At 51.3% G+C, this 15401-nt stretch overlaps 1 long non-coding RNA gene across 1 annotated transcript; it reads left to right on the forward strand.

The window, feature by feature from the left end:
- The first annotated feature begins 3809 nt into the window (after window positions 1–3809).
- Window positions 3810–5292, forward strand: LOC133241873 (uncharacterized). The gene is made up of 2 exons (XR_009734687.1): window positions 3810–4402; window positions 4933–5292. It is a non-coding gene; the product is annotated as an uncharacterized LOC133241873 (long non-coding RNA).
- The last annotated feature ends 10109 nt before the right edge of the window (window positions 5293–15401 follow it).

A 15401-nucleotide genomic window follows, 5' to 3' on the forward strand; every position in this document is an offset into this window, starting at 1 on the left:
TGATCCAGGGATCTCCAAAGGGCGCTGACCTGCTTCTTGGGGAGGCGCGAGACAATCAATCTGTTGGGGTAAGGAAAGAAATGTCAGAACTCCCGTTTGTATTTATTTTTAGCTCCTTCTTTTAAATGTCCACTTCTTTAATATCTTTTATATTAGCTTTAATGTATTAGAAGTTTAAGGATACATCTACAACTGAATAACATGAAACTCGGCTTTCCTGGTGACTCAGTGGTAAAGAACCCACCTGCCAATGCAGGAGATGTGGGTTTGATCCCTGGGTTGGGAAGATCCCCTGGAGAAGGAAATGGCAACCCACTCTCGTATTCTCGCATGGGAAATCCCATGGACAAAGGAACCTAGCGGGTCCATGGGGTTGCAAAAGAGTTGCACACGGCTGAGTGACTAAAAAAAAAAAAAAGCAAAAAACATGAAACGATGAGACTAATGCTTTAAACTTTTTACTTAATGAAGCTGATGAGTAAAGAACATTTTTACCCCGCTAATCTAACTGTCAAGCATTTATTAATTATCTACCATAGGCAAAGAACTGTGCTAGATGGTGGGGGGGATTTTTAAAAAGAGAGTGCATAGGATATGGTTTCTAGCAGAGAGGTTAGACGTGCTGCTCTGAAGGACAGCTTAGGGATAGTATTTGTAACTCACACTACAGACAAGGGTTAATTTCCCTAAAATATAAAGAGCATTTACAAATCAACAAGAAAACAACTAACAGTCTAATTGGGGGAGGGGAGAGGCTGGGCAGGGGAGATTCACAGAAATTAACTATAAATGGCCATTGAACATGTGAAATATGCTCACTCATCATAAGTGGGACACATGTCAAAAGAACCCTGAAATACCAGTTTCCCCCCATTATGTTTTCCAAAATCCACAATGTGAGAGCAGGCGCCAGTGATGGCAAGGGAGGCAGGTCATCTACTACAACAGTGGCGGCTTCAGGATTACACGCACACCTCCAAGTTGGCCACTCATCTTCTGGGAATTTACCTACCAATATACACCCCTGTGGCAAATAAATTGCATGTATCCATACAGGGGGGTCTCACTTGGGCTTAAAGAAGTAGGAAGCTCTATATGTTCAGATGGGCTTCCTGGTGGCTCAGTGGTAAAGAACCCATCTGCCAATGCAGGAGATGCGGGTTCAATCCTTGGGTTGGGAAGATCCCCTGGAAAAGGAAATGGTAACCCACTCCGGTATTATTGCCAGGAAAATCCCATAGACAGAGGAACCTGGTGGGCTGCATACAGTCCATGGGGTTGCAAAGAGGTGGACACGAGTGAGTGACTGAGCAGGCACGCACGCACCCACAACAGGTCAGACCTCTGCATAGGTAGGGAAGCGAGCTGGAAAAGGAGCCACAGAGCCCTGCTCCAGGTCTTCACAGGGGCTGTGTTAAGCTCTCCAGCCTCAGTTCCTTATTGGGAACGAACACTGCCCAGCCCTTAAGCCCTGGGCTCGCCGGACACCGCGTTAACACAGGGCCAGTAGTTGACTGTCAGTTGCTGGGGATTTTCCAGTACCAGGCTCTGTGCTCTGGGCTTCACATAGATTAGCTCACGGAAGCCTCACAACAGCCCCATGAATGGGCTGCTTCTGCATCTCAGTTTCCAGGTGCTGCAAGTGAGGCTTAGTAAAGAGGTTAAATAACTTTATGTCGCACAGTGACAAAGCAAGTTTCCCCTAGCTCTCTCTCTCCAAGCGAAGTGAAAGTGAAAGTTGCTCAGTCATGTCCGACTCTTTGCGACCCCACGGGCTATACAGTCCATGGAATTCTCCAGGCCAGAATGCTGCAGTGGGTAGCCATTCCCTTCCCCAGGGGATCTTCCCAACCCAGGAATTGACTGGGGTCTCCTGCATTGCAGGCGAATTCTTTACCAACGGAGCTATCCAAAGCTGAACATATTCCTTTCCTTATGGACAGTAAGACATCAAACACATCTGGGCTGGTATGTTGCTATTTCTTATTGGGGTCCCCCAAAGCACCCAGTTCCGGAAGGGGCTGCAGCCTCACGGGCTCTGCTGTCCCAAGGGTTGATTCTGGCTGCAGGTCTGTCCTTCCCGTGTCTCGGGAACAAAGCACGCGGCAGATGTGGGCTGCAAAGCAACGTGGGCAGCACTGCTGTCCTGGGCAGCGGCTGGGAGATGCCGCCCAGCCCAGGGGAGCAGAGAGGGGCTGCCACGCAGCGCAGAGGGGCACAGTCCCCTAGTTCTCCCCAGTCACCCTAAACAAGGAGGAGGAATGCCACACTACCCCTCAGAGAGGCTTTCCATCCCCGGAGTTAGAGGAATTCCCCATCCCCCTCCAAGTCTTATTTTCGAGTTGGTGCTGTCTCTTGTCCTCTGCTGGAGTGGAGGCTCTGAGAGACACGGCCTGAGGTGCATAGCCTTAGGCCATTTTCTGTCTTTTTTTTTGTTTGTTTGTGTGTTTAGTCGCTAAATTGTGTCTAGGGGATTCCCAGGTGGTCCTAGTGGTAAAGAACCCACCTGCCAGTGCAGGAGACTTAAGAGACACGGGTTTGATCTTTGGGTAGGGAAGATCCCCTGGAGAAGGACATGGTAACCCACTCCAGTGTTCTTGCCTGGAGAACCCCATGCAAGGGTTGCAAAGAGTTGGACATGACTGAAGCAACTTAGCGAGCATGCACATTCTATAAGTCATGTCTGACTCTTTGCAACCCCATGGACTGTAGCCTGCCAGCATCCTCTGTCTTCCACTGTCTTCTGGAATTTGCTCAGATTCATGTCCATTTGGTCAGTGATGCTATCTAACCATCTTAGGCCATTTGTTACCCAACAGGAGATGTCTGTTGAATGAATAAACTGAGGCAGGAGGTAGATGCCCTCCCCTACATCCCCTGGGTGAACAACTGGAGTTCATTTCCTGTGGACAGAAACTCCAAAATATCAATAGCAGGACAATCGAGAGAGGAGATTGGGCTGTGCCAGGATAAAAAATAAGAGACCACATATCTCTCATTCTTGAAGTCAAGGAGACCTTGTTGACTAGAAAGCTCCTTGGAGGTCAAAAGAGGAATGATGCCAAGGCTACCCAGAGGCCTCTTCAGTGGAATCCATCTCGGCTGAGAGACGCATGGGCGCACACGGGAGGATCCTGAGATACACGGCAGACAGACTCAGAACCACGCAAATCGAAATAATCGGCCAAAGGAAACCTGGAAAAGATGCCCCATAAAAGTGATTCAAACTACCAGGAGGGTGTGACTCTCTCTGAGTCCGCCTCTGTGTCGGTCCACAAGTACCATACTCTTTTCCTCCTAATAAACTTGTTTCACTACTTTCTGTCTTTGTGGGAATTCTTCTCTGCAAAGGTGAAGGGCCAGGGTCCTTGCCACTGACCACTGGTCTAGTGGCTAGGATTCAATGCTGCAGCCCGACCTCAGCCTCTGGCCAGGAACTGAAATCCGGCTTCAAGCCACCGCACGCTGAGGCCACCCAAGATAAAAAGGAAGGAATGGATGAGCGTAGAGTCCATCCCAGCGCTCTGCTTGCTCCCAGGGAGGAGGACCATGAGGGGACCCCAGGGCCACCACCCAGGGAGGGCATAGACCTGGGGGCCTCAAGCCCTTTCACTCTGTCTCACACCATCTGCTCCCCATCACAGGTCCTTCATAGGGGAGGCGTCAGGCGTGCCAGGACTGGAGGTTGTCAGCTTGGGAAACTTGGAGGCGGGCTAATTTGTCTCCCCCACCCCTTAGAAAGGGGCACCCTATGTGATCAGGGGAGAAGGTTTGGCTTTCTCTGGTAGCTCCTAAGTTAGAGAACACAAGGGCTGCTGGTAGTTACCGAGCGAGTTCTGTCCCTTTGGGGTTGATGTTGCAGAAGCTGAAGTTTGGCGGGTTTGCTGCGGCTGGCGCTGGGTGCTATTTTTATATGTGGTCTGGCTTTGGTGGGTTTGTACACTAGTCTTTCACGATCCGCCGTGCCCTGGGCTTGCCTGGTGCCCGGCTCCTCCCTTTCCGTGGGGTTGGTGGTAGCTGGGGCGCCCTGAGGCTGTCTGCACCCGCTTCCCGCGGCCCTGCAGGCTGTGGGGGAGCCACAGGGGTCCGCGAAGGGCAACAGCCGCCTGCAAATCTGCTGCTGCCGGACCTGCTCCGGCAGTGACGGAGCCGGCGCGCTCGTCACTCCCTGAGCTCCCCGCTGAGTGCGCAGGGCAGGCGGGGCCCCCTCGCCCTAACCCTGAGCGGCAGCCCCTCCTTCCACTTGCAGCTGGCTAACTGGTAGCGGTTCACGTCCCTGCTTAGTAGGAAAGAACGGATCGTGATGCCAAGGGTAGAGCCCGGTTGGTTCGCTGGGAGCTGCGAGGACTCCCGAGGGGGTCTGGGCTCCAGAGGTCGGCCCCACGCTGGCCACGGCAACGAGGTGACCATGAAGGCGGGGCGAGAGGGCATCCCCTGTGGACGCTCCATGACTTCATATCTTGGGGTGTCCAGCGGGTCCCAGGAGAAAGCCCAGCTGTTTAGGCAAGCCCTTCACCCGGACCCCGAGCGCACGTGCTCCTCCTGCCCAAAGAAGCAGCCGCCAGAGGGCGCAAGATAGGCAAACCCAGCCCCGAGCGGCGGCCGCCCCACCTGTTCTGGGCCGCCCGCTGGGAGCGTTGGCGGTGCTGGTTGGAAATCGCTGCGGCGGATCGCTCCATCCACCGTGGCGGCGCACGCTCCGCGGGGCAGGGGTCATTCTAGGCGGTGTCCCAGCGTGGGTAAATACGCCTTTCCCGGGGTAAGACGTTGATTCCCTGGTCACTTCCCTTTCTGCCCCCCTGATGCGCTGGCGGGAGAATCTTTTTAACCCTTGCTGATGCTTTATTCTTAAAAACAGAGAGACAGCTCGGAGCCCTCGGCTGGCAAAGGGGTCCAGCTAGAAACATCACACTGTTTGTTTTGTTTCCACAGGATGTGTTTTTACAGTTTGCTTCTATTGATGACAAGTGATGGTGGTTTTCCAGTGATGGTAGTTGACAAACATCCCGCAGAAGATAAATTATTTAGAAGTGTGTTGACTGAAAGAAAAGCATGAATAAATAATCATACAAGGGGACTGAGGATGTGACAGAAGTCAGGAAGATGTATATTACTCAAGCTGGAAAAAACAGGGTTCTGAAGCAAGATGGTGATCACCTGCTGGATCAGAAACTCATTTTATTACTGTGTCTTTTTCTTGGGCTTTTTTGATGCCTTGAACCTGGGTCTCAAGGATTTTGGAAACCTGGATCAAGTATTTCTTTATTAAATGTGTGCGAGGCTTTTCTGTGAGGCCATGCACTGTTCTATGTGCCTCACTGGTGTGTCTCACTTCATCCTCACAGCTTATGAGACCAGTACTACTCTCTCATTTCACACGAAGAAACTGTGATGCCGAGGGGCGGGGGGCGGTTAGTTAACTGCACAAAGGTAAGAGCTGGGATTTGAACCCAATATGGTTGGCTCTGGGCTTCCCAATGGGCACTAGTGGTAAAGAACCCGTCTGCCAGTGCAGAAGACACAGGAGACACGAGTTCGATCCCTGGGTTGGGAAGACCCCCTGGAAGAGGACATGGCAACCCAATCCAGTGTCCTTGCCCGGGCAATCCCATGGACAGAGGAGCCTGCTGGGCTACAGTCCATGGGGTCTCAAAGAGGCGGACACGACTGAAGGGACTGAGCAGGCGCGCACACACAGGGTTGGCTCCAGAGTCTGTGCTGTGAACTCTCATGGGCTTCCTAGCCCTCACGCGCAGCAGCTCAGTGTCAGCGTGACAGCTTGGTTCCCAGGTTTTCAAAGGCATTTCTGGGCAGAGGATGCTCTGCAGAAACGCAGGCCCGTTGCCAGGCCTCTTGGGGCTGCACCGTCCTTTACTGCAGAGATGCACTAGGGCCGCGGCATCAAGGGGGCCCCCTGTGTTTTGGAAACTGGGGGAGACTCAAAGGGTTTGGGTGGAAACCCTCTCTATAGGCGACAGTCACTGCTCCCTCAGCTGGTGTCCCCCAGTCGGGGAAAGCTGACAGCAGTAAGAATGGCCATTGTCCTTCTGGGGCAGAGTTAGGGGAGTGCTGGTGACCGAGCACTGGTCGCGGCAGGCTCCCCTTCAGGCTGCAGGGGCGGTGCTGGAGGATGCTCCGACTTCCCACCGCAGGGGAGTGGACCAGGTGCCTGCTGGCCCGGGGAGCAGCCTGGCCTGAGTCCTAAAGGTCTCAGGAGGCGCTTCCCCTCCCTCCCGCACATCCTTTACTGCAGCCTTCTCGCCGTGGCCGGTCTAGTGTCTTTTCTCCTTCTTGAAACTTCTTCCATTGCCAGGTACCCTCCAAGATGAGTGGAGGATGGTGAGTAGGACCCCAAGGGAAAAAGAAGGGCGAGTCCTGGTGACAAAATCATGGGGCAGGGGCTCCTTGGAGGTCACAGAGAAAGCCTAGAGGTGCTGGGGTCCCCATGGACCAGGAAATCCTGTCCTCGGTCTCAGGGCAGGCTCTGGGGTCTAGCTCTCCCCTGGGCTGCATGTCATGGTCTGTCCCAGGAGAGCTGCAGTCAGTGACCCAAGACCACCGTGGGGGCGCTCAGGTCATCTGTGCATCGTGGGACCTGCCTGTCCCTGGGCTAGTCCAGAGCCTCGGCGCCCGGGCTGCCTGCCCCCTGACCTCAAGCCTAGCTGCTTGGGAGCCACGTTTGCCGTTTGTATTCACCGTTCCAGAAGCAGGAAGCAGCACCCTCCAAGAGAAGAAGAGAGTTGTCAAGTCAACCAGGGTTTGTCCTTCTCTTGTGGCCTCATGAGATCCAGATTCAAGCCTCCCCACTTCTGGAGACCCTGTCCAGAGGTGGCATTTCCCCACCACTTCCAATCCTGTGTCCCAAAGACTGGCCCTCGGGGGAGAACTTGACCTCAAGCCCCTTCTCCTGGCTGCCTGTGCCCGGATGCCCTGACTCTCTTTGCGTTTCCGCTGACAGTCTGGGAGGCAGCCCATCCCTTGCCAGGATTCCAGATGGGTGGAACAGCCCCTCCCCCACTCCCTCCATCTGTCAGGGCCCTCCTGGCCCACAGATTGGCCCTGGCCCTTGGCCTTGAGGCTGAGAAACTGTGATGTGCTGAAAGGAAATCAGGATGTGGATGCGCAGAGCTCTCTAATGAGATGTGAAGCATCCAGAGTGCCAGGGCTGTGCCTCCAGGCACCAGTGCCACCGCCATCCTTGTCAGCATCGCCCAGACAGGGCGTGACAAGCCCAGGACCCCGGGAAGCTGGCCTGCTGTCCTTCCATGAGCAAAGTGGACAGGGAGGCCCTGGCCCTGGAGAGGAGGCGGCGGTGCTGGCTACAATGAACCTGGGCGGGAAACCTCCTTAGAGCGACTCCCACTCACCTTCAGGGCCCCAGGACCCCACAAGGAGGGCCAGCCACTCCCCGGGGTGCATAAGGGCTCACGGCAAAACAAGTCCTGATTGCTATCCTCATTTTTTATTTTCCCCATAAAAACAAAAATCCTCTTTGGATTTCTTTCGATTAACGAAAACAGGTGCTAATGCAGCTCTTTGCAAAAGTGAACTGGCATAAAGTGAACTTTTAAAGCGGGGGGGATACCTGTAATTGGCACAGTGCTCAGATCATCGATAAAGAGTTTCTATGGAAATAATGAATGATGGCTAAGGTCACCTATATGTTGCAAGAGTCATATAGTCATGGTGGGAACTTGATGTATAAACCAACCTCTATTCTTGAAGTTCAGACAATTCACCAAGTATGTGTTGTTTTTCCTTTATTTCTGCTCAGCAGTCTAAACCAATCAGCTCAGAGATGCTTTCTCCTCTTTTTCTGTTATCTCAAACCCTATGATAAGTGTTTTCTCCAACATCTATTAGATGCTGAAAACCCTAACTTCCATGACTTGTAACTTTTTGTTTGTATTTTTCATCTCTTTGTCCTCTTGCACGGTATTCTGGGAAATTCCCCAAGCAGGATCTCCTGGGTCATTGCATCCGCTTCACTGTTCAACCAGTTCACGGACAGTTTCAGAATTTGTCAGTCATGTTTGCAATTTCCAAAATGCTGAAAATGCTTCCTTTTCACAGCAGTCTGTTTTTAGAAAACAGATGTCCTCAAATTTCTCTGAAAATATAAACTATAGTTCCTTTAGATTTTCCGTCTATTTACTGCATTGCTTCACTTACCTCCTGAGCTGGTTCTTCTGTTGATTGATCCGGTGTCTCTCTTTCAGTTAAGTCTTGGTGTCTCTGGGTTGTTCATTCATGTTCGAAGAAGACGGTCTGGACAAGATTGTTGGTTACTGAAACATCCTTCCCCAGGCCCAGTGGGAATTCCTGCCGCCTAGCCATGAGTGAGACCGCTGCCTGTCGGAGCCTTGGCCGTGGTCCTTGTGGGGTGGGGGCCAGTGGTCAGGACCCATAGGCACGGGGAGTGAGTAGACAGGAATTTTTGAGTAAAGGGCTCCACGATGATGTGGGACCCTTACATTGCTGGGGCGCTGTCCTTGTTCTCTGGACCTAGCACCCAGTTTCTGAATCCCTTTTATGTGTCTTTGAGGCTTTGGCCCTGGGAAACACTGGAGTCTGTGGCTAAGCGGGGGTAGGGAGGGGCGCTCGCATGACTAACTCTGCTGATACTCCTATTGATTACCCAATGCTCTTCCGCTCCCCCGCCTCCACATGGCACCGTTCTGCTCCTAAGAGCTCCCTGTTTTCCTCCTGTGTGAGGTGGGGTCTCCTTGTCCCTTGCTCCCTGGTCTTTATATCCTATGTATATTCCTTTCCTCCTGTGCCTTTTGCCTGCCCTCTCAAACTGCTTGAATTTGGGGAAAGGGAGATGAACGAGTTTTCTGCAGGTTATCTTGAACCCTATACCCACCTACATCACCCGGGAAACCAGATACAGAGCTCGGAAGACCTGTGTGAAGCAGGGCCCGGGCCACCCCCATCCCCTGGGGAGGGCACCCAGTGGGTTCTTTAATGGCAGGTTCCATAGGTGGGGAGCCCGTGACTGTGTGAGGTCCCTTGGAGGCTGGGTTGCGACCGATGCAGAGGAGAGTTTGGGATCTACCTGCTGCCAAGGGCAGACCGGGAAAGGGGATGGGGAACACACATCCCCAGGTGACTTTGTGGTTCTATATGCAAAGCGGAAATTCCAGACCAGTGCTGGTGTGGGCCACGCCTTCCATCACCTTCACCAGCTGTCCAGGCTCCTAAACTCCCTGTATTCTAAAAATAGATACACGAACTTCATAAATGCATAAAATTATGTAATAATTTTTAATCACTTCCTAAAATTACCTATTAAGTAGTCTATAGAGATACATTTTTTCCACTTAAAATAGAGGTTAAAAATCTAATTCCAATACAAAAATGCTTTCTTTTACAATCTGACAAAATAATTTTAAAGTTTGCCTTGGAAAAAAATTAATCAGGGCTAGAGAAGAAAAGGAAGGACAGTTGTGGGTGCTCTCTATGAGATGCTAGTTATAAAATGAAGCGTTGGGTAAGAAGATGGACTCTGTCAGCTTCCTGACCAGGTTCCCTCCTTCACACAGCAAATACCTCGGCACAGGCAGGCTTGGGTGCTGGGGAGGTTAAGGACGGACGAGGTAAGATTCTTGAAGAGATTATGTTTGAAGAGGAGGCAGTGGGAAAAATAACAAAAGCCGTCCTTGAAAGCCCTTTGGAGGAAGTGGAAGGGTTGAACCATCAGGGGCTCTGGAGAACAGTCTAAACCAATGCCTCCTGACCTTGAACAGACACACACATTCACTGGGGATCTTAGTAAGAGCCGATTCTGACTCGGGAGGTCTGGGTGAGGCCTGAGGTTCTACAAACCTACACGCTCCCAGGTGGCGAGGATGCTGCGGTCTGTGGACACTCTCACCAAGCCTGGTACAGGCAAGGAAGCAAGGAACTGTCAGTCGCTCAGCCATGTCCGACTTTTTGTGACCCCCGTGGACTGTAGCCCTCCAGGCTCCTCTGTCCATGGAATTCTCCAAGCAAGAATACTGGAGTGGGTTGTCATGCCCTTCTCCAGGGGATCTTCCCCACCCAGGCATTAAACCTGGGGCCTCCTGCATTGCAGGCAGATTCTGTACCAGCTGAGTCAGGTGGGACCTGGCAGAAAGCATCCTGCTGCTTTTCCTCTTTTGAACCCCGTCTTGTCCAAGTCCATCCCCACCTGGCTAAGGAGATCTCTCAAAACTGTGACCATAACCATGTTCTCTTGCTCAAACCGGCTTGTCACCTGTGAGGGCAGAGCCAGTGGGTGGGCTCTGTGCTCAGGCCCCACCTACTCCAGTCTTGCTGCCCTCCATCTGTACACATTCTCCCGGGGCCCAGACTCTCTCTTCTAATCCCGCCCCCCTCATCAGCCTCAGGACCTTTGCACGTGCTGTTCTCCTTCTGCAAATACCCACCCCCCTGCCCCCCGCCTCACACCTGTGCCTTCTCTCAGTTCTTTCCAAGCACGCTTCCCAACCATTAACATCCTCCACTTTGTCCCTCTGACATCCTGTGATCCATGTCCTGATGACGCTTTCCCTCTGTCTCCCCACTGAATGTACCTCCTTGCTGACTCACCTTGGGTCCCCAGGGCCCAGCGTGGGGCCTAACACTTGGTGGGCATCTAATACGTCTCTGTGGAACTGAAGTAATGATGAGTTCTTTCACAGCCTTTGGGATCTGAGTCTTAGCAGGTGGAGGAAAATTGCTGGAAAACAATTTTAAGAGTCAAGTGGAAAAAATAAATGTGTGTATGAGTTTCCTAGGCCTGCAGTAGCCAAGCACCTCAGACCAGGTGGCTAACAAGCCTGGGCATTTAGTGTCTCACGGTTCCGAAGGCCAGAAGTCCAAAGTCGAGGTGTCTGCAGGGCCACGGCCCTCCACCGGCTCTGGGGACCATCTTTCCATGCAGCTTCCAGTTTCCCGGGGCTCCTGGTGCTCCTCGGCCGTGGCGGCATCACTCTGCTCTGTCTTCACCTGACTCCTCTGCTCCTCTGTGTGTCTCTTACAGGGTCATATGTCATTGGATTTAGGATACTCCCAAGATGTCCTTACCTCCAGACTCCTTGCTTCATCACATCTGAGAAGAGCTTTTTGCCAAATCAGGTCACAGGTTCTAGAGGGGCGAGCATGGATGTATCACTTTGGGGGCCACTACCCAGCCACTTAGATGTGGAATGGGATGAATTCCAGCCCCTTTGAGACAAATGCAAGAGTGGGTCTCGTAACAGCTGGGAGTGGGTCAGTCCAGGCAGGAAGAGCCCGGGTGACCAGTGACTGCACGGTCATTCTCCGGAGGTTGGTGTGGAGAGAACGGAGTGGGGACATCTGGACACATCACCCGTCGCCCGTCACCCCTCCCCCCGGGCCAGCACTGACGGCTCCCAGGCTCTTCTCCACTGTGGCAAGATGAGGGGAGCATGCATATCAAGACCCTTCTGTCTCTAAGTCTCTGTCCTGGGGTCCCTTTGGTCTACTGGTGAATGCAGCAGACACCCCGGAGGGATGCGGTTGGGAGTGGGGCTCACCGCCCCGGCAGCCCTCTGAGGCTGAGGGCATCATCCGCCATCTCTGAGTCTCCCTCACTCATCCGTCACCCACCTCCGCAGTCATCTGGAGCGTGGCTGAGACATAGCCCAGCGTCTGCACACAGTCCCAGGGTCCCTGCTGACCAGCTGTCTCACAAAAGAGGGCTGGGGCCACCCGCCTTCGGTTGGGTTCCTGTAAAGGTCTGAGTGTAAACCATTAATCTGGAGGTGATCTCAGGAGGAGAAGAGAGACAGGGAAGAGAAGAAGGCCCACAGGGGATGGTGTCAAGCCAGCTACCTTCGTGGCACTGGGGCCAGGGAAGCTGGGGGTGGACACTCCAGCTCCGGGCCGGAAGCTTCTAGCTTGCCCCACGTGGCCCCCTCCAGCTCCTGCAGCTGGAGAACACCCTCGGGTGCCCACAGCAGGGCCGTCAGAAGGTGCCAGAAGAGAAGGCCATGGTCCCCTTCCCCACAGACCCAGAGGAAGTAAGCTGAAGGCAAACAGCAAGGGCTGCAGGGAAAACCCAATCGCAGGCCACCGGCTTTGCAAAGGGCCAGTGGACAAGGCCCAGGGCTGCGGGACAATTCCAGCAGTTTCCACATATCTCGGTTCTTGCATCTGGTCAAAGCACAAATAGGGGTGGGGTGGGGAGGGGGCCTCAGTTCACTGGAGAGGAGACAGCCTCTGAACACGAGCACTTGGCAGGCTGGAGTCATCTGAGATCAAGCTCAGACATGGGAGTATCTCGTTAAATTCTACCTCCTGGAACCTGCAGGCACAGCTCAGACCCTCTTCTCCCATCTCTCCTCCCTGGCCCCAGAGCCTCCTGTTTCTCGGCCTTCCAACACATTGAGGCTGGAGTAAGAGCCTTCCACTGTGTAAACTGAGGTTGGGCGAGAGATTGTTTGTTGGTCAGTCGCCCAGACACGTCTGACTATTTGCGACCCCGTGGACTGCAGCACGCCAGGCCTCCCCGTCCCTCACCATCTCCCGGAGTTTGCCCAAGTTCACGTTCATTGCATCGGTGATGCCATCCAGCCATCTCATCCTCTGACTCTCTCTTCTCCTTCTGCCTTCACTCTTGCCCAGCGTCAGGGACTTTTCCAATGAGTTGACTCTGCATATCAGGTGGCAAAAGTGTTGGAACTTCAGCTTCAGTGTCAGTCCTTCCAGTGAATATTCAGGGTTGATCTCCCTTAAGATTGACTGGTTTGATCTCCTTGCTGTCCAAGGGATTTTCAGGAGTCTTCTCCAGCACCACAGTTCGAAGGCATCAATTCTTTGGCATTTTGCCTTCTTTACGGTCTGTCTCTCACAACCCTACATGATCACTGGGAAGACCATAGCCTTGACTCTCCGGATCTTTGTTGGCAGAGCAACGTCTCTGCTTTTCAGCACGCTGTCCAGCTTGTCTTCGCTTTCCTGCCAAGAAGCAATTGTCTTCTGATTGCATGGCTGCAGTCACCGTCCTCAGTGATTCTGGAGCCCACGAAGAGGAAATGTGCCACTACTCCCACCTTTTCCCCTTCTATTTGCCATGCAGGAATGAGGGTGGATGCCATGATGTTAGTTTTTTTTAATATTTAGTCTTAAGCTGGCTCTTTCACTCTCCTCCTTCACCCTCATCAAGGGCGGGGAAAAATGACCAAAATATTTTTAATGGCATATCACGTTGATACCAAAACCTAACAAAGATTGTAGGAAGGAAAGAAGAAAAGAAGGAAGGAAAGAAAGGAGGGAGGGAGGGGACCACAGTCCAATCTCACATGTGAAGATTCCTGGAAAACTCTGAAACATTAACGAGCAGAATCCAGTTACACATTGAAGGAATAATACCCGTTGTCTCAGCAGATTCACTTCTGGAATGAAAGGACGGTTCAGCATTCTTTGGAAAACTCATTCATATAATTCATGAAGTTCATTAACATTATTCATCATATTAGTTGATTTAATGAGAAGTCATACTATCAACTCCATAGGTATTGAAAAGACATGTGACAAACTCACCAATCCTTGGTTGAAGGCAAACCATAAAATTTCCTTCATCACTATGGAGTAGAAGAGACTTTTCTGATTATGACATGAAAATCCAAAAGTCAAATAAGAAAAGATTGAAAATTCAATTACAAAAAAACCTTTCCATGCAGAAAGATCAATAACATTAGCATGGGTGACGAAGTCCAAAGAAACTGGGAAAAATAGTCTTAACTTTTATCATCAGTTCAGTTCAGTCGCTCAGCTGTGTCCGACTCTTTGAGACCCCATGGACTGCAGCACACCAGTCCTCCCTGCCCATCACCAACTCCCAGAGTTTACCCAAACTCATGTACATTAAGTCAGTGATGCCATCCAACCATCTCATCCTCTGTCGTCCCCTTCTCCTCCCACCTTCAATTTTTCCCAGCATCAGAGTCTTTTCAAATGAGTCAGCTCTTCGCATCAGGTGGCCAAAGTATTGGAGTTTCAGCTTCAACATCAGTCCTTCCAATGAACATTCAGGACTGATCTCCTTTAGGATGGACTGGTTGGATCTTCTTGCAGTCCAAGGGACTCTCAAGAGGCTTCTCCAACACCACAGCTCAAAAGCATCAATTCTTCAGCGCTCAGCTTTCTTTATAGTCCAACTGTCACATCCATACATGACTACTGGAAAAACCATAGCCTTGATTAGATGGACCTTTGTTGGCAAAGTAATGTCTCTGGTTTTTAATATGCTGTCTAGGTTGATCATAACTTTCCTGCCAAGGAGTAAGCGTCTTTTAATTTCATGGTGTAGTTACCATCTGCAGGGATTTTGGAGCACAAAAAAATAAAGTCTGCCACTGTTTCCCCATCTATTTGCCATGAAGTGATGGGACCAGATGCCATGATCTTCGTTTTCTGAATGTTGAGCTTTAAGCCAACTTTTTCACTCTCCTCTTTCACTTTCATCAAGAGGCTCTTTAGTTCTTCTTCACTTTCTGCCATAAGGGTGGTGTCATCTGCATATCTGAGGTTAGTGATATTTCTCCCAGCAATCTTGATTCCAGCTTGTGCTTCATCCATCCCAGAGTTTCTCACGATATACTCTGCATATAAGTTAAATAAGCAGGGTGACAATATACAGCCTTGACGTACTCCTTAGTCAAAGATAAAACCTAACATATAAGGAGCTTGTAGAAATTATAAGGAAGCCACAGACTGTAATAAAAAAATAGACCAAGGATATGAATAAACAGTTCATAGAAAAAGAAATACAAATACATCTTAAATATTTTAAAAGATGTTCAACCTCACTCATAAGAAAAGAAAGATAAAACCACACTGAATTATTACATGTTGCCCAAGATATTGGCAAAACCCTACAAGTGTGATCGTGGTGCAGTGTGCTAGTCTTCCATGTTAGCTCAGCTGGTAAAGAACCTGCCTGCAATGCAAGAGACCCTGGTTCGATTCCTGGGTCTGGAAGTTCCCCTGGAGAAGGGACAGGCTACCCACTCCAGTATTCTTGGGCTTCCCTTGTGGCTCAGCTGGTAAAGAATCCACCTGCAATGTGGGAGACCTGGGTTCGATCCCTAGGTTGGAAAGATCTCCTGGAGAAGGGAACAGTTACCCACTCCAGTATTCTGGCCTAGAGAATTTCGTGGACTGTATAGTCCATGAGGTCACAAAGAGTCGGACATGACCGAGTGACTTTCACTTTCGGTGCTGTGTGTTAGGAAGCTGGAGGCAGTGTGCATGAGGGTGTCCCTGAGGAGGCCCCTGGGCTGCCTCCCAAAGCCACCAGCTTACTGACACAGCAATTTCATAATCCCACTGCTAGAATTTTATTCTACAGATACAGTAACATTCAAAAGAGTTCAACGTTTTTTGTGATATCAAAATACTAGTTGAAA

The sequence above is a fragment of the Bos javanicus genome, chromosome 29 (genome assembly GCF_032452875.1).
Source record: "Bos javanicus breed banteng chromosome 29, ARS-OSU_banteng_1.0, whole genome shotgun sequence".
In the NCBI taxonomy this organism is placed as follows: domain Eukaryota; kingdom Metazoa; phylum Chordata; class Mammalia; order Artiodactyla; family Bovidae; genus Bos; species Bos javanicus.